The following is an 18,079-nucleotide window of genomic DNA, read 5'->3' on the forward strand; positions in this document are numbered from 1 at the left end:
TAGGAAAGAAAACAAAAAAAACACAACAAACATAAAATTGTTGCTTCAGTAGCACCCATGCCAGAACATTTTATTAGGTACTAATCTGTAACGCTAAGGATTTAAATCCAGCTACATTCTTATCTTTACTGGGTGGCGATGGCAAGCTACTGCAGTTTAATTCATGCCTCTTAGCTGGAAGCCAGGTAACAAGCTGCAAAGCAACTCTGCTGAACAAATCGGTTAATGCTGTACATGGGAAAACTACAGTCCACGCAATGAAGAAGGGAGACAGACCCACGTAAGGGAGGAGGACTCTTAGATGTGAACGGGGAGCATCATAAATCCTTTCCCTTCTATTTCACTGCTGTTAAGGAAAAGGCACTTGGCCTATTTAGAAGTGGAGGCAGACCTATATTCAAAGAAAATGAGCCACAATAAATAGCCTTTCAATGCTCCAGGTGAATACAAACACCACGCTTTAAGACAGTCCCAGGGGGTCTCTAAGAAGTATCAAGACTCACGTACTTGCCAATAAGTGGTTAAAACCCAGATTTCATTCTTATTCCAATGATATTCTAGTTGGAATCTTTTCCCTAATTTTTTCAAAAGCAAATTTCCACATCATCATCTCAGGAAGTCTTTATAGCCCAGGCATATAATCATGGTGCTGTTTGCTAAGAACATGATTTAATCGGCTTAAAGGCTTAAGTGGCCAGTATTTCTTGAACACACAAGGCAGCCAGCTTCTCCTTCCCTAAAGCTACTCCCACACCTACAGAAACAGAACTCGCTCAGTTGAGACTTTCTAATTTCCTATAGAGCTGGAGTCTAAAACCACAGCTTGACAGGGAGCATACCAATGGTGGGGGAAGCCTGGCACAAGCTCAGTGCAAAGAACCAGAGTGGAGGACATCTTTAAATAGATCTGAGTGGACATAGATGTACAGGCAGGGGAATAGAAACCGGATTGCATGACTGTCAAAGAACAGAAATCCTGGCACCTCTCTGCCTGAACTTTGGGAAGGAGAGCAAAATGATACAATTAGCATCAAATTTGTGTTTTGGAAAGGCTTTCATGCTGTGTGTCTTATTTAAACATCATAATGTAAAATCTGATGAGGAAACCGAGGCTGGACGCTTACAAGGCTTCCTGAAGGTATCTCCTAAGACCAGGACACTAATCCAACTAAATTCATGCTTTTTCCTCTACAGGAGCAATTCTTACCCTCTGCTGGGCCGCTGACTCTCTCCACTAAGCACACACACGTACTTCTTCGCACCTCGGGCTCACAGGCCCCCTGCAGCCCACACCGCAGGTTAGGACCCATGAGAGCAGGTGGCCTCTACAGGTCCCTGCAGCACTCAGACATCACAGTATTAGAAAAGCTCAGCGTTTGAAATTCATCTCACTTTCCATGTCCTACAGAATCGCTCGCATTCACCCCTTTACCTTGGCCTCGGAGCATGTGGGTTCAAGGCCCACCGTACAAAAGGTTCACCTCTTACCAGTCTGTTTGCCCCAGGAAAAACGTGGTGCAGGGCCAGAGGTGACTCACAAGGGCATCATTCTCTAAGGACACACACACACACAAATACACACAGCTCCCGCAATTCTGCAAACAGGTACTTACATTAGCATTTTATTTTCTCCGTGTCATTCATAAACCCCCCAAATGGATGAGCTGAATGTTTTTCTCCTTCTAAAGTTCCTCAAGCTTTCATCCAGCTGAATAATAGCGGTTTGATGGACTACTTCACCAGGAATGCAGCCCTCAACAAACCCACATAAATAGCACCCTTGCCCCGGCAGCAGCAAATGAAGAAGTCCCGACATCTCGCCTTAAAGCAGCAAGCCAAGCTGGCGAGATGCTGCCATTCCTTGCTCCACCTCCTCCCCTGCACAATAGGCTATTTACAGAGGCCTGAAAGCACCCTCTTTGTCCGGCACTAGCTGGGCAGAGCTCGGCCTCGGGAGCAACAAGAGAGCAGCAGTCAGACCGTGTGCTGTTCTTTCAACAGGCCTCTCTCAACCTGTTGGATTCTTGCTCCTTAACCCTGGCTGGCAAAGTACCTAAAGCTAGATTTGCTTAAACCATCCCCTCTGGAACCAAAAGAGCATTCAGGCTCTCCCTAGAGAGTGGGAGGTACAGAAGCTCCACAGAGGTGCCTAAGTCCGCTGTCCCTACCCCATCCCATGTGGGAATTCCTGACTGCAGTCGCTGCCCCTGGACCATCTCCTCATCCTGAGCATGAGAAGGAGAAGGACCACTTGGGTCACTCAGGGATCCCAGGCACAAGGAGCAAGTAGTTCCACAGAGAATCATCCCCATCTGCTGCCTTGGGCCTTTCCTCCCCAATAAAGCACGGTAAACCTTAAACCCGCTTAGTTTTCGTTAAAGTGATTCTGTGGGTCCCCAATTCAATTTCCAAGAAGATTTTAAAAGGAGAAAGGAAGTGGAGATGCTCTGATTTACTGAAATAGTCAAGGCAAGTTGCATAAATCTATATTCAACCACTCCCTGCCCATCTCCTTAAAGCTGTCCATAAATGGGACACAAAGCTTTCATAGGCAAGCACAGGGCTAGACTGATTTTTAACCAGTAAGATTAGGGCCAGGCCTCACCCACTGACATTGGCCCCAGGCCACCACTACCACATATGCCCCCAAAATAAAGGCATTTCCAATATAACCTGCCCAACAGGAACAGGTAAACTTTCAGGGGTCGGATGAAACAGTCAAATGCCTACTTATAATAGTCTCTGTATTCACCAAGCTACGCGCATATTTAAGTCACACAACAATACACATTACTTTAGAAATATTTACTGTTTTTCTATTCACAATTTCACTTGTATTTCATTCAAAGTCTTTGAACATGCTTCTTCCAACAGGGTCTTCAGAATCTCCAAAGCCACTTTTTGAGGATTAATGGTTTTCTGTGGCCTATCTTCACATTTTTCTCTTCCATTTAAGCTAATTAAGTGGAAGCATTTTTTGAAGTCTCATCTGCAGCTATCACTGCAAAAATTCTCCCAAGTCACAGGAATACGTGTATAATGTTAGTTTAAAAACATCTGTCCTAGAAAAATAACACAACAAATATCTATTCCTTGTAACCATCCACTAGCTATATTAAAGTGTAACATTTTGCCATAGTTACTTCAGAATTTTTTTTTTTTAACGGAAACACCACAAATAGAGTAGAAGCCCTTGGTTTACCTTGTCCCGATTCCATTTTCTCAGTCCTTTCCTTCCTTCCCAGTTAGCCAGGATCCTGAATTTGGTGTTTATATTTTTCCTTGCATATTTTCATGCTTTTACTTTAATGTGCATTAATACAGAACAAATGTTGCTAATGCTAGTATATATTTTATATACTTACACACCCAACTATGATTTGTTTATCCCCACCTTATATTTGTGATATTTTCCCATGTGGATAAATTGTTTATTATCATTGCTGGGTATCATTTCACTGTATGACTGTATTATAATATCTGTAACATTTTTGTTATTGATTTGATTGCCTTTAGGTTGTTTTCAGTTTTTCCCTATTTCAGTGTTGCAAAAAATATATTCTTATACCTCTATTCTTCTGCATGTATGTGAAGATCTCTCTAGGGAATATACTAAAAATGGAATGGCTAAATCAAAGAGTCTGTGTATTTTAATCTTTACTAGAGTTTGCTAAATTGCTTTGAAAACTGCTTTGCAAAATGGTTGTACCAATTTACAATCTCACCAGTAGCGTAAGAGTTCTCCCCTCTCTCCATAGGCTTATTGACATTTGGTAACACCAAAATAAAAAAATTTCAAAAAAAAAAAAAAATCTGTCCTATGCATCCATGTTCACATAATCAAACCACATACTTCACTGCTTTGTAAACTGATGTTTAAAAGGTTTCTGTAATAATATCCAACGTTTGCCTTTGTAAAGTTTAACTCCCAGAAGCAATTACCCAGCCAGCGTTCAATTTCTTTGCCTTAGACTTTTACAAGTACCCAAGACTCAGAACGGTAGGGGTGGCTTCAAGACAAGGTACCCCCTCTGTTGGTGTTGCTCGAAATAACGTGTCTGCGCGAGCGCTCCGTTACGTGAAAGCCTTGGTGAGGCTCTAACGTGAGGACTGAAAGAGAGTCTGGGGGAAGCCGCACCTTCTCCCGGGCACCTACATGATTTAATATCCGCATGTGAGTACAAACGGTGAAAACTGGCAGGCGCCATTCATGAGGCTTGGAAGTGAACTGTGTAACAACAATATGGAGACACAACAGAGGATGACCAGGTGGACACAATCACAGCCCCTCGGGGAAGCTGCGTGCGGAGGCAGGAGGTGCTGTGGTCTAAGAAGACGAGCGCTAACTTCGCGCTCCCAGGACAGAGACACGAAGATGAGAAGCAACTTCCCCACCTCAGCTCTAGGATTTGGGGCAAGTTAACCTGGGCGAATGTCAGGGGTACGTTGCACAGGGGGCGGGAAATCAGCCTGAGGTTACGATGTCTGTGAGGCCACTGTGAGCCAAGCACGCAGCACGTGTCAGACCAGTGCTGAGCAGCTACACGCGAGCGCACGTGTACGGCTCGTACCAGTCCTCACTGCATGGAGTCCTTACCGTCAAGGCAAAGACTGGGAAACCGCGCCAGGACGTTCATGACCCCGCCCAGCTCCACACAAGAACAGGACTAGAGCCTGGGCTGAGGGCAAGGCCACTGGCCCTCGAGAGGCAAGTGCTGGGACCCAGGCAAGTGCTGGGACCCGGGCATGTGGCGATTCAAATCTCGACAAAGGTGGGACACAACGCAGAGCATGACAAAAAGCCAGGACACACAGGGCTTTAAAAAGCTGGCGTGTGACCCCCCATGTCCACCCACAGGTAAAGAGACAAGCAGAATGCGGTGCCTGCACACAATGGAATGTGCTGTCACCGTTACAAAAGGAGGAAATTCTGACACACGCCACGACACGCGTGAACCCTGAGAATGTTATGCCAAGTAAAAGAAGCCAGACACAAAAGGACAAATATTGTATGATTCTGCTTATACGAGGGACCTAAATAGGCAAATTCACGGAGACAGAAATAGAGGGGTGGGGGGTGAGGGTTACTGCTTCACAGGTACCGTTCCTGTTCTGGATGATGAGAAATTCTGGAACGAGAATGTGGTAATGGTTCTACAACACTGGGAATGTACTTCATGCTACGGAACTGTACACTTAACCATGGTTGAAATGGTAAATAGTATGTTGCTCACATTTCACCAGAATTTTTTTTTTTTTAATTTTAATCACTTAAAAAAATACCCACCAGGATTTGGTAACTAAGTGGATATAAATGGAAAAAAAGGGAAGGAACTGGAAGGCTGAGTGTTTGGGTCTGGAGAACGATGGTGGAACCACGACGTGGGAAGGTGGCTATGGGGGCTCTGCAGGCCCCCCTCCCAGGGTGAGTGGAGGGACCGTCCATCCTCTCCCCACACTCCTCTGACCTCCCCTGCTAACCCCCGGCCTCAGGGCCGCCACAGAGGCAGGTGTCACAGTGCATGCCACCTCCGTTCCTCCTCTGAACGCCTGCCCTTCCTGCACCTCACGGCCCCCCCAAGGCCCAGCAGAAGGTCCCTGTGCCTCCACGCCCTCTCCACCGTCCCCCTCACCTATATCTCTCCTCCCTGGCCCCGCTTTAAGATGTCCAAATCCTACCCAAGTAGGCCAGAGGCTGCTTTCCCGAATAAATTCTTATAGGACCCCCTCCGTCACAGAAGCGGTGAGTCCTTCCTCTGAATTCCAGGAACACCTCAGTTGTAGCCCTCGCGGGGTCCTTAGCACCTCCTGTTTTGTGCTCATGGTGAGTGCACGCTTCCCCTGGGGAGATGCTCCCCCTCCCTGTGGGCGGGGGCCCTGGCCCATCTGTCCTGAGATGCCCCCGGTGCTTAGCACGGCGCCCTGCCCAGACCAGGTGCTTCTTAGACAATTCCCGAGTCATGAACAACCCTCTGTGACGCCGCCCAGTTCTTTACCGCAAGCCCCCGGAAGATATACATACAGAGCTGTGATTCTCCAAAGAGAAAGGGGGTTTTCAAGGCATTTCCAAACTTCAGCCTCCTCCCTCAGCACCCATGCTGCTGCTGTGAGTCAGCGCGCTGGGAGGAAGCAGCACCTTGCAGGGGATGTGGGGGCGAGAGAAACAAACCAACAAGCAAGATGGCAAGCCACTGCCTGAGGGGCTCCCTCAGAGCATCCTCCTTCCCATCTTCCCATCTTCTATTTCTCCAACTGTCTGCTTATTTATGATGTCATCCCACGGTCACCTAAGCACAAGGGTCCTTGCTTCTCTCCTTTGGAGAAATTCCGACATCCGTTCAGACGTGTGACTGCGGGTTGCTTTAAAACAAACCAAGGCTGCCCATGGGGAAGGCGAGAGAGAAAATCCCTTTCTTAAACAGAACAGCCAATACCAGAGGGAGGGCTGAGTCCCGAGCGTGACCCCAGGGCTGGCCGCCGACTTCTGTAAGTGGGTTTTATCTCTGAAAGGAAAGCAAATCCTCCAAACCAGAGAAACTGCCCAGGGTCCAGAGTGAGGAGCCCCAGGAAAGGCCAGGAGCCCCGGTGGGTGGGTGGCCGTCCGGGGTGCAAGGAATGCTCAGAGAGGACCTGACCGCCATTTGCCAGAGGGAAAAAAACTCCACCAAGCACGCAGCTCTCCTCCCTTCTCTCTTCAACACAGACACAGAGACCTGCCAGGCACATCCACTCAGGACAACGATAATTATAGCCAGGCGCTGCCTGCTCACCTAAAAGCCTCTGGGTGGGACCCAAAGTGAAATGTTAGTGGCAGGGATTTAAGAGGAAATGTTTCCATTAAAAAAAATTCCTAAGAGAAGCAAGATTTTCCACTGGTCTTCAAACAGCGATTCACTACTGTTAAGTGGTATCTGGATACGTGTCACGATGGGGCAGGGACATTTCCTGCTAAGAGCCAGAGAAGGGAGCAGCCCTGGACAGAGCAGACCCGTGGTCAGCTGGCTCTGCTTCAGCTGCTGGAGACGAGAAGGCTGTTTGTTAGGCTGATTGCAGGCTTCTGCGAGAACCAAGACAGAAGAGGTTCCTGCAGGCGAAGCGTCCCGTTCATCAGTGGGTCTGACAGGCACATTGTTTCAGCTGATCTAGGCACAGGGAGGGTCCTGATTATGTCTGTGGGCCTGCATGTCACAGAAAATGACACCGTGGGCTGGGGCAGTCAGGCAACACAAGGAGAGCCTGTTATGATAATAGCTGGAGAAGAAATAAAATTCCTGTGGCCACTGAAACAATCCAGAAGAAAAGACTCTCCACCTTCCTGGCCTGCAATGAACCACAAAGTAAACCCTGAAGCAGGAGGCTCCCCAAGAGACGGGGACAGCAACCGAACAGGAAACAGGACCAATGTCTTTCACAACAGCCAGGGCTGGACCCAGCTGGCAGCGGCCCTCCTCTGAGTGTCTCAGGGCCCGGAGGAGGTCCATTTGTTTGAGAAACTGCACACAGAGTAGACACCGAAGTCCTGGGGTCCCCTCACATGCTCTGTCCAAAGCTAGTAACTTTCAGTAGTGGCTATGGGAGAAGGCAGAACAGAATCATGAAAGAACACTAGACCCACACGCACGGAGCTCTCTGTGCAAGTACTGGCTGTGCCCTGGGAGCTGCAAAACTCTGAGCCAGCCCCGCTGCTGCCTGCATGGGCCCCCAGGGGACAAGGAAGGGAGGGGGAGCAGAGGGAAGCTTTGCCCCTCCTGTCATCAACAGCACAGAGCATCTCCGAGACAATGCTAGAAGAGGCAAAAGCTGGCCATGCAGTCCTGGCATTTGGGACTAAATAACAGGATCCCACCCACCCAGAAACTCCAGGTAATGGCAGGACATATAAAGAAAATAATCCACTGTTTAAAACCATCAATTCTACAGGTGTTTATTTCATGGTTTTATTACTCTTTGTACTTTGCTGTATTTTTTTTTTTTTTTAAGCTTCTCAAGATAATGAAGCGATAAGTAGGTCAGGTCAGTTCATTTCCTCCTGTATTTATGTCTTTCCCACCTGCTCCAGAAAGGGACCCCAGTGTTAACCTGCCCTTTCAGCAGAGTGATAGATGGGGTGAAAGCCCTTCCCAGAAAATATGTATCTAAACTCTCACCATCTGCCCTAAGCTGTAAGAAGTAACACACCTACAGGAGTTAACACATCTGCAAGACTTAACACACCTGTAAGAGTTAACCAAACTCTACAGGGCCCTGGGCTCCAGAAGCCCGAGTGGGGAGAAAGCACTGTGTACGGGCTGGAGCACAGAGGGATGGTGGTCCAGCGAGCCGAGAGCCAGGCGGGAACAGGCAAAGGCAGGTGGGGCTGGGGAAACACCAAGGCCCAGCCTGTGCTGGAAGTGATCGGGGTGGCGAGTGGGTTAAGGACAACAGTGACATAAACCAGAGGGCCTGGATACTCCTCTCTCCCAGCAGAGCAGCCCAGCGGCAGGCTGAATAACAGCTGGCTGCAGGAGCCGGCGAAGAAGCAGGCCCAGTCCTTGCGGCTCCCAGAGGTCACGGCGATCAAGTGTCAATGACCTGGATAAGAAGGCTGAGGGGACACAAGGTTGGGTAGAGTTACTTACACCTCTGAAAATAGATCAAGGTTTCAGAGGGAAGGATAAACCAGAGCGATGGCTAACAGAGCAGAGGTGAGTGGAAGACAGAATAAAAGACAGGTTTCTACCCAGAGAGAGAGCAAGGCCAGCTACTCCCAAGCTTGGGAGAAAATCCACTTTTGAACGTTTACGGATTTCAGCTCTGGGGACGCCCTCAGTGGTGCTGCAGGAAGCAACGGGAGAAACAGAGAAAAGGTTAAGCAGGATTTGGTTCACTGTGTGCAGAGGGATGAGGGAGGCCTTGGTGAGCTAGGGTGATATGCAGAGTTCAGGTAACTGTAAGAAGAGGTGATTAACCCTGGGGAAGCTAAAGACAAAACGAATCTAACCAGTGGCAGAGGATTATAGAAGAATGACCCAGTGTTTAAAGAAGGAAGGGGAAAAAAAGAGATTGTCTCATCTGGCAGGACCTCCTCGGAACAGGTGACACTAGTTTTGGGTCTTTATTTTCCCTTTATGTTTGTTTCAATTTTTAATTTGAAAATTTCCAAATCTATTCAAAAGTATATACGGTAGTATAAGAAGCCACCATATACCCATAAGAACCCCAGCTTCAGTTTCAATAATGAATGACATCTTGTCAGCATTGTTTCATTCTTAAAAAACAATTTAAAAGCAAATTCCAAACATCTTATCATTCAGGTGACATTTCTGAGGCCCATTTTAGCTCTATGATCCTACAGCTTTGGGAACTCAGTTAAGAGGAGTAAAACTGGCACACATACTGTAACCTGCCATCGACCAAAGGTTTACACAAAGAAAGCCAACTCAAATGTTGACTTGAAGCGGCCAACCTAGCATGATGTGTAATTGTCATGCAAGAAAAAGGTACATATATACACACTTAGACTATTCAGGGAGCACCCCTCTAGATCAAGCACTGCCCGACGCACAGGGGTGAATAAAACAGAAAAAAATGAAATCCTTGTTCTAAGGATGCTTCTTTCTACAGTGTCAAGTTTTGGCCAAAAGCAAAGCATCTTCCAGATGTAACCTGGCTCTCCTAAAGACAGGGGACAATTTGACATGAATCACAATCCAGTGTTACAAAACAGTGTCTATCCCCCCTTAACTAACAAATTATTTTCTTTTAAAAATGGCTTTTGGAGGGGTCTTGCCACACTGATGGCAGAGAAGGAGTCAATTTTCTGGCTCTCTGAACTTTTGATGATGCATCAAAATCATAAGTAAATGTATCCCTAATATGTAGATACACTTCTTTATAAACTATATATATGTGCAAATATTTTCTGAATGTTATGAAACATACAATTATGAGTTTAAAAAGAAAGCTAAAAAATATCTACAGAAGTTCTAATACACCCACCTGCACCCTAATAGGTGGTTTCCCCACACCTGGGGCACATGCACCCCATCTTGGAGACCAGAGCTCCACCTCCTCTCTGCCACCTGCCTGGCTAGAGTCTTCATGAGTTCCGACTATGGGTGGCAATAAATACAACTGCTAACTGGAGCACCTGCTAAAGCCCGCCGCGCCCAAGAAGCAGGGTAACGGTGCTGGCCCAAGTCACACACGGACTTTCCATCCAGTGGGGAGACAAAAATACTCCACGTCACCCCGTGATGGAAAGAAGCGTGCTGGGGAGGGCAGGACAGCACAGGCCATGGGCACGTGGGCCAGGGTGGAGGCCAAGTGGACTGGGGCGGTGAGGGGTTCTGTTTGGAGGAAGGAGACGCCAAGCGAGGGCCCCCGGCAGGCTAAGGGGCTGGCTCAAGGCAGTCTGTCCCGGGACCCCAGCTAGAGTCCCTGAATGCCCTCTAGAGACGCCCTGGAGTCTGAGGCCTGGCACCGCCTCCAGCGTCTAGCCTGCTGGGGCTGCTGGGCACACCCTCTGCATCACGGATCCCGCCCCTGTGAGGTGGCTGGTTGGACTGTGTGACAGCAAGGTCCCTGCCAGCTGCTCAGTCTGGGGCGCCTCCGAAGCTTGCCTGAGGCACAATGTGGCTAACTGTCCTACAAGAGGAACAAACAGTTATTTGACGATTTCACCAGGGGCCCAAAAAAAGGCAGGATTTTAGGCAGGAATACCAGGTAAACGATGGCAACAGTACAGTTATGTAAGATTATCTAGAACTTGACGTGATCTCCTTCCTGTGAAGCCCACAACCACCTGCTGCTCAAACACAACTGCCCAGGGGGAGACCTCAGATGCCCTCTGGCTCACCAAGTTCAACCCAGGGAAAGCACAGGCTGTGGTATGGAGCTCTTCAACGCCTTGATCTCAGCTGCAAGATCTAAGCCTTGCACAGGATCATAACATACAAACCTGGGACAATGAAATGTACATTCTTTTCAGTGACACCGTCTATGAGACATCTGTCTACCTCAATGTCTCCTGGTCTCAATCAACCATCAGATAGTATTAAATACTTACTAGCAATGAGGCCCTGTGTTAAATGCTGCTAAAAACACAGAAACAACGGTGACTAGGTCTCCTAAATGCACAGGGCTTAGTGTGTGGCTGGGGGGCCTCGCTGGGGAATTGAGCTGTTGCACGTATGAAGAGGCAAAGGAAGGGCAGAGGGAGGGCGCCACTCAAAACACTGAATAACCAGTACACCCAGGCACCAACCAATTGGAAAAGAGGTAGGCCAATCACCAGAAAAGGGTTCAGGAGAGCCGGGCATTAACCCTTCGGTTTCTGAACTAGGGGTGGAGGCGCTTGCAGTAGCAGCTATTTTCTAACCAGTGTTTGGGAGTGCTTCAACGTTTAAACCACCTGTGGCTGTCAGCCAAGGGTTCCAGTTAGTGATATGAAGTCTGAGGATGGCGAGGGTCACTCCAGGGAGAGTGCCTCTGAAGAGCGAGACCATGAGCAAAGAAGGTGGGAAGAGGACTGTCACTGCAGACAGGAGATGGTGGGCACGCAGGCCCGGGAGGCCCTTCCAGCACCTAGGAAGGCGGGTTGGGCGGAAAAGAGAGCTCATGTACAAAGTCATGGGTGCAGAGGCCTTGATTCAACCCTATGCCACCAGAGTATCTTTCCAAAAGTCCCAGCATGTGGTGGTTTGGGAGACTCATGGGAAACAGCAGGTTGGAACCAGACCCCAGAAGCCTCCGACAGCCAAGCTACACAGAGACTTGTGGGCTTCCAGAGGGACCCTGGAAGGCTTCTGGGCAGAGGGACCCTGGAAGGCTTCTGGGCAGAGGAGGGATTCATTCAGAACTCTGTGTTAGGTTGTAAAGCAACCATACTCCAATAAAAATTAATTAAAAAAAGAAGAGGAAGAAGAGGAGGAGGAGGAGGAAGAAGAGGAAGGGGGAGGGGGAGGAGGGGAGGGGGAGGGGAGGAGGAGGAGGAGGAGGAAGAAGAGGAAGACGAGGAAGAAGAGGAAGAAGAGGAAGAAGAGGAAGAAGAAGAACTCTCTGTTAGGAAGAGTCATCATCCTCCCCCTTTCTTTTAACTAAGAACCTTTGTTGTCTAAACTAGAGGTGACAGACTCTGGAATAGGGCAGTGACACAGACAATGAAAGGAAGAAATGCAAGTGTGCTGGGCAGCTGGATCTCAGGGCACAAGTCAAGGATGACACCCAAGTCCTGCCATTCCTCGAACAGGCACAGGGCCCAGGAACAAACTGCACTGTGTGTCACGGCTGGAGGAGAACACAGCTTGTGTAACCATGGTAAGTCACCCTCTCTCCCGCACCAGGTACTGCATCCAGCGAAGAGTGAGTTAGGCTCGCTCAGGGACCCGGGGAGCCTGGAGTGTGCTGGAGTGTCTCCAAGGTGAGGAAGCAACTGCATCTCCGGTCTCTGTGATCTGGGATTCCCACCCTTCCCACCATCAACCATGGCAGCCCTGCTTTTATTTATTTCATATATTGGGGTTCTGCCTAAAACTGTCCTGGGGAAAGGAGGCCATAACCACTGGACAATCTCTGTGCCTTCAAACCCTGCAAATCCACAATTCTATTCTTTTGTCTATTAAAAGTTTCCAGCACGATCTAGAACAAGACTAACTTCCAGGGCAGGCAAAGCTTTTTACTCTTTAATTCTCTAGAAAGTCACAGCTGTGTAGCAGATGATCTTATCACTCGCCTAACGGAGCTGAATCAAAATCTGTTGTCATTTCAGCCTGCTGGTGGTAAAGAAAGTGTGTGAACGAGACAGGGGACCACCAAGGAGCAATGACACAGAAGAACCAGCTCTGTCCTCAGTCTTGCTGGATAACCTAGAACTTTCCAGGCCCCCCTGGACTCAGAACCCTTCAAGTTCGAGATGCAGTGCGAAGCCATTAGGTGCTCTGGCCCTGAAGCCAGACTGCCTAGGTTCAAACCCTGGTTTGGGAGACTTAATTCCTGCACTGGTTCCTTTGCCTTTCGTAAAATATGGGTAAAGCAGGACCTACCCTACAGGGCAGTTGGAAGGATTCACTGGGTAAACAGATCTGAAGCACAGAGAACAGCGCCTAGCGCTGTTAGCTGTCAACATCCCCCATCCTGTCTGACACTGCTTTGCTCTGTAGGTGACGAGAAACGAGCTCCTGCGAACTTTACTCTGGTTAACACAAGAATAAATGGTACTCAGGGCATTCTGGCCTTATGTATATGAACACTTTCCCCACAACAAACCTGTGGGAAAAGTGCCAATTTCTATATCGGCCAAATAAGTGTGCAAATGGACAGATAATACATTTATCAGAAGTCCCTCGAGAATGAGGAAATGGTGCAAAAGGCAGCCCACATTTCCTCCTCTGATGCCCTAACTTCTTTTCACTTATCTTTCCAAAGCATGAAATCCTTATTTCAACAGTTTTTGACTAGAACACATGAACCCAAAAGTCCATGAAAACCATCCATTAATAAAAAATTTCCAAACCTTTGTCAATTTCAACAGTTTTAAAGCAGAACGTGCCCTAACTTAAAAAAAAAAAAAAAAAAGATGTATTAAAAAATATAAGAAGCTTGGTGAACTGTTCTGAAATGGACAGTTGTTTTTAAACATTCAACAATAGGGAAAAGGTAAATGAATTATGGCTTCTCCCATAAACCACAGAAAGCAGTCATCTTTTTTTTTTTTGAAAGCAGTCATCTTTAAAACTAATTTTTTCAAAAGCATGTAACAACATGAAAAAAATGTTTACAATATAACAGGTGATTAAAATTAAATTACCAAATTTTATCTTTAATTAAAAATATACGCTTAAGTTTGGAAAAACACAAAAAAGAAACACATGAAAATGTTTATAGTATTTAATTTCTTGAAGAGAGGTTTTCTTTTGTTTTCTTTTTGGGCAACAGCACGTAGCTTCTGGGATCTCAATTCCGCAGGGAATGAACTTGGGCCACAGCAGTGAAAGCCCAGAATCCCAACCACTAGGCAACCAGGGCACTCCCAGATTTATTTTTTACAGTTCCCAAATTTTCTATAACAAGTATAGATTTCTATTATAATATTAAATGTATATATTATATAAATTATATATTATATATAATTATACATTTCTACAAATATATAATTTTATTTATACATATGGCTTTTCTGAGGCAAGTGGTTTTGATTTAGATATTAGACAGCTTTCAAATTTTTATTTAAAACTTGAAAACTGCATGGAGGCACCAGTCCTGAAATCTTAGATTCTGGAGACAAGACACTGGCCTCCAGCTGAAAGTATCCTTCCGCAGCAGGGGAACAGAGTCCTCACCTCCAAGTTTTTGGCCAAAGAATGTGCCATCCCTCCAAGCTGGCCAAATTTCAGGGAAGGCTCTGTCATATATCACCTCCCCTCTCAATCCCACAAAAGTTACAATTAATAACTGTGTCATCTCCAACACAGTCAAGAACTTCCAAATGTTAGGATGTGAAAAAGCAGAAAAACAAACAGAACTCAGATTACATGATCATTTTCTCTTGTCACTATGGTACAAATTTTGTATCACCTTCAGCTTACACAAACTAGGGTTTCTTAAGAGCTGGCATTCAGAAATCTAGGTGAGGAATGGGCGAGGAAATGACATGGAGTTGCAGACACAAGCACTGGTAAGTTCGCCTCTACTTTCTAGTTCATCGAATCCAGTTAAGACTTCAGGGCTCGTGTTTGATTAAAAGCTCTCCAAAGCTCCTTTAAGCACTGGAAGGCTGAAACTCAAACTCAACCCCTGGCAGCTTCAGATCAGCTCTTTTCACTGAGACTTGGTCTCCAGGCATGAGTGTCAAAACAAAGTGACTATAACGCGTTTGTCTGGACACCAAGTTGGACCAATAACCTTCAATAAAAACTCTTGCACCTTCCATCTCCCTCCTGAATGGCCACAGCCTGTCATAGAGCAGAGCTTGAAGAGGACTTAGGATACCTACAGCTCTGCGCTGCCTTAAAGGATGTTCTTTTGTATTTTCTAAGACAAGAGTCTAACCCATTGCATCATCCAAACAATACTATTCACAAAACATGATTAATTCTGTCAACACTGACAGAATTTGGTTATAACAGAGAGGAAATGCAAAAGAATAATGGACATAGGTGGCAAATTTGCACAATAAATTCAGCAACTGACTTTAAAAAAATTACCTCTTCTTCCAAGGTTATTGAGTATCACATTTAGAAACTACCACTATTCCTATAATCTCACTCTTTCCAGAAAAGTGAAACTTGGAGAGGAGAAATTCCCAGCTGTAATGACAAAACAACATGATCTTTCCTCAGCCTTTCCTCCAAACTTTCACAAGACAGCTACATCAAAAACCAAAGATGTAGCCAGCCCTGGACTTCAAGCAGGGCACTGTGGCATGTGGTTACACTATCAGCTATTCTAAAGCTCAACCGAAAGCAGAGATAGTTATGAATACTTGACCTGTGTGATATAAATAGATACCTGTCTCTACCTGCATTTGTCACAAGCATCTATCTCTTAAATGCCCCAAACTTAAAATCCCAGAGATTCTTTTTAGTCAGGCTGCCCACGACAATAATAAAAATACTGCCAAACTATGCACAACAGAGACAGGAAGGAAATAGGTCAACATGCTTATAATTGTGAGAAAAGGGTGATTGAAAAGTCTTTTCATTTTACAGCAAATGCAGAAAACTGAGGTCTGTAACACATGGTCTATGAATGCATCTATCTTATTTTAAGTGAGGGAGGGAGGTATGAAGTGTGCTGCTCTTCAGGGTTTGCTTTTTCTAATCACAGAAATTTAGCTCCTGAAAGACTTTAGACTAATGCAGTCTTTTCCAAATGAGGAGTCAAGTTTCAGACTGGGAAGGGATTCTCCTAGTTGAATCAGAACAAGAAAGAAAGTCTCCCAGGACTGACTCCACACTGATGGCAAGCAAAGGTTCCTTTAAAAGTCCCACCTTCTCAAGCCCACCCAACCAGACTGTCAACTCAAACCCAAAGTTTTAAGCCAATCTAACCTGCCACCTCCATCTGAAAATGCTGAATCAAGCCAGAGGTTTTGACTGGCTTTTTGTTTGTAAGTGTTAAGAAAATAATTGTTTACATTGAGATAATCATAGGTGAAATTCGTGTCAGAAACTGTGAAATTTAACCAGTTTCTCATATGCTATGCAAAGGTGAAAAATAAAAGTAAGGGTATTAACAGTTGGGGCCCTTTGGATACTCCTGCACCAACAAGAAGCTTAAAAGTCTGAACTTTCAAAGGCAAGGGCACTTTTATAATGGTCTTAATTAAGCTCCATAACCTTGAGAGTGGGTGGGGTGGGGACGGGGTTTGCAATTCTAACTTACACACTGATCAGCAGAAGCATCTGTCCCGAGGTTCTCGTCCACGTGTTCATGCAAGTCACCTACCACCACTCTCCTTCTAGGCTACAAGGTGACAGGCATTATGATTTCTGCTTTCTAATTTCAAAACATGCCAGGCTCTTTCAATGACTCCCTCACGGCCAGGTGCAGCCGCTACAGGCGCTCCCGGGCAGGCACCGCGAGAATCTCCACATGTGGCAAGCGGCTTCTAGTGCTGCCTTTAACCCTCCGGCGGGCGCGGCGCGCCGGGGCCACCACACGCCGCGGCGGGGAGACCGCCGGCTCCGACGCCTCCCCGCGCGGTCCGGGCGCGCCTCAAACCCCGCCACGCGGGCAGGAGGGAGACCGCGGCCCACAGAGCACCGTCACGGCCCCGCGGGATGGTCGCCTCGAATCCGCAGCTCCGGGTCCGGCTTCCCGCCGGACCGGTCCCCACTGCCACACAAACGAGGACCCGGTCCCGCGGCGCGCGTCACCCGCACCCCGCCGTGCTCCAGCCCCGCGCCCGCGCCGCCCGCCCGCGGGGAGCGGCGGGCCCGCATTCCCGGCTCCGGCCCAGGAAGCGGCGGCGGCGGCTCCGGCGGCCCGGAGGCCTCCGCTGCGGCGGGAACCCGGGGAGCCCCGGGGCAGAGGCCGGAAAAGCGGAACATCGCTGCGACCCGAGGGCCTGTGTGCGCGCCTCTGCTGCAGCCGCCACCTTCCGGGCTCGGGCCGGCAGGGCAGCCTCAGCCCCGCGCCCCCGCCGAGACCCCGGCGCCGCAGCGGGCACGGATGCGGCCCCCCGCGGTAGGAACACTCACCTCCTCCGCAGGCCCGGCCGTCCTCCGCCGGCTGTCACCGCAGCCCACTGCCGGCCCCGCACGCTATTTAAGGGCGCCGCCGGCACTGCCGCGAGCTGGCTGCGCCCAAGGCCCTGCCGCCTGGAGCAGGGCTGCTGCCGGTGCGCGTGCCGCGCCCTCCCCGCCCAGGCCCCGCCCCCGCCGCAGGCCCCCGCCCCCGCCGCGTGCCCCCGCCCCCGCCGCGTGCCCGACTTCCCTTCTTCTGGTCGCGCGCATGGCGAGCGGGCGCTGGGGCGCCGCCGGCGAGCGCGTCTTCGGCCGTCCGAACTGCCCTGGATTTCATAACGAGTCCAAGGAAGGGCAAAGGGTAAACTGTGGTGGCTCAGCCCACAAGTCAGCGGTGCCGCGGGGGCCGGGAGACGCCCTTTCGCGTCTTCCACCCGCAGCCGCGTGCCCCGCTGACCCCTTGGCGGGCGGGAGGGCTTTCCTTTCCTATTTTCTTTGGCTGCGGCGCGCGCGACCCGTTTTCACCGGGTTTCACCGCGGCCCCACATGAGGTTTCGCCACAGCCCCTGGCTGGGAAGGCTGTGCGTCTGGGCTTCTGCAGAGCCCTGGGCGTGAAGCAGCCCGGGCAGATGAGCCCGGCGGTCGTCGGCGCGGAGCGCAGGCTGCACGCCGCTGGAGCGCAGACTTCACCTGCCAATTCTTGGGGCCTGTCCGCTGCTCAGCGCTGGCTGTGCAGTTTTGAGGGCTTCTGTCTGCGTGCCTGCGATGCCCATTTGGGGCTTTTCGAAGCCGACGCAATTTTTTTTCAGGCTTGTAGCCCAAATGCTATTTTTCCTCTCAGCCCCTGAGGCCTGCCAGTACCTTTGCCCTCTAATGCCGGCCGTCCCAGTCACAGTGGCGCTTGTGCCCAGCAG

The 18,079-nt window shown here is 48.7% G+C and overlaps 1 protein-coding gene across 4 annotated transcripts in view; it reads right to left on the reverse strand.

Annotated features, from left to right (window-relative positions):
- ACSL1 (acyl-CoA synthetase long chain family member 1) overlaps positions 1-17,336 on the reverse strand; it is a 60,764-nt gene extending 43,428 nt beyond the window's left edge. For 3 of the 4 annotated variants that reach the window (XM_057696209.1, XM_057696210.1, XM_057696206.1), the window contains exon 1: positions 17,181-17,336. The gene's annotated coding sequence lies outside the window, so the exon portion shown is untranslated. Of the gene's footprint in view, positions 1-16,362; positions 16,384-17,180 lie in introns of those variants that run through there. The other variant, XM_057696208.1, reaches the window with a different exon arrangement.
- Positions 17,337-18,079: the final 743 nt, after the last annotated feature.

The sequence above is a fragment of the Hippopotamus amphibius genome, chromosome 10, assembly GCF_030028045.1.
Source record: "Hippopotamus amphibius kiboko isolate mHipAmp2 chromosome 10, mHipAmp2.hap2, whole genome shotgun sequence".
Lineage (NCBI taxonomy): Eukaryota > Metazoa > Chordata > Mammalia > Artiodactyla > Hippopotamidae > Hippopotamus > Hippopotamus amphibius.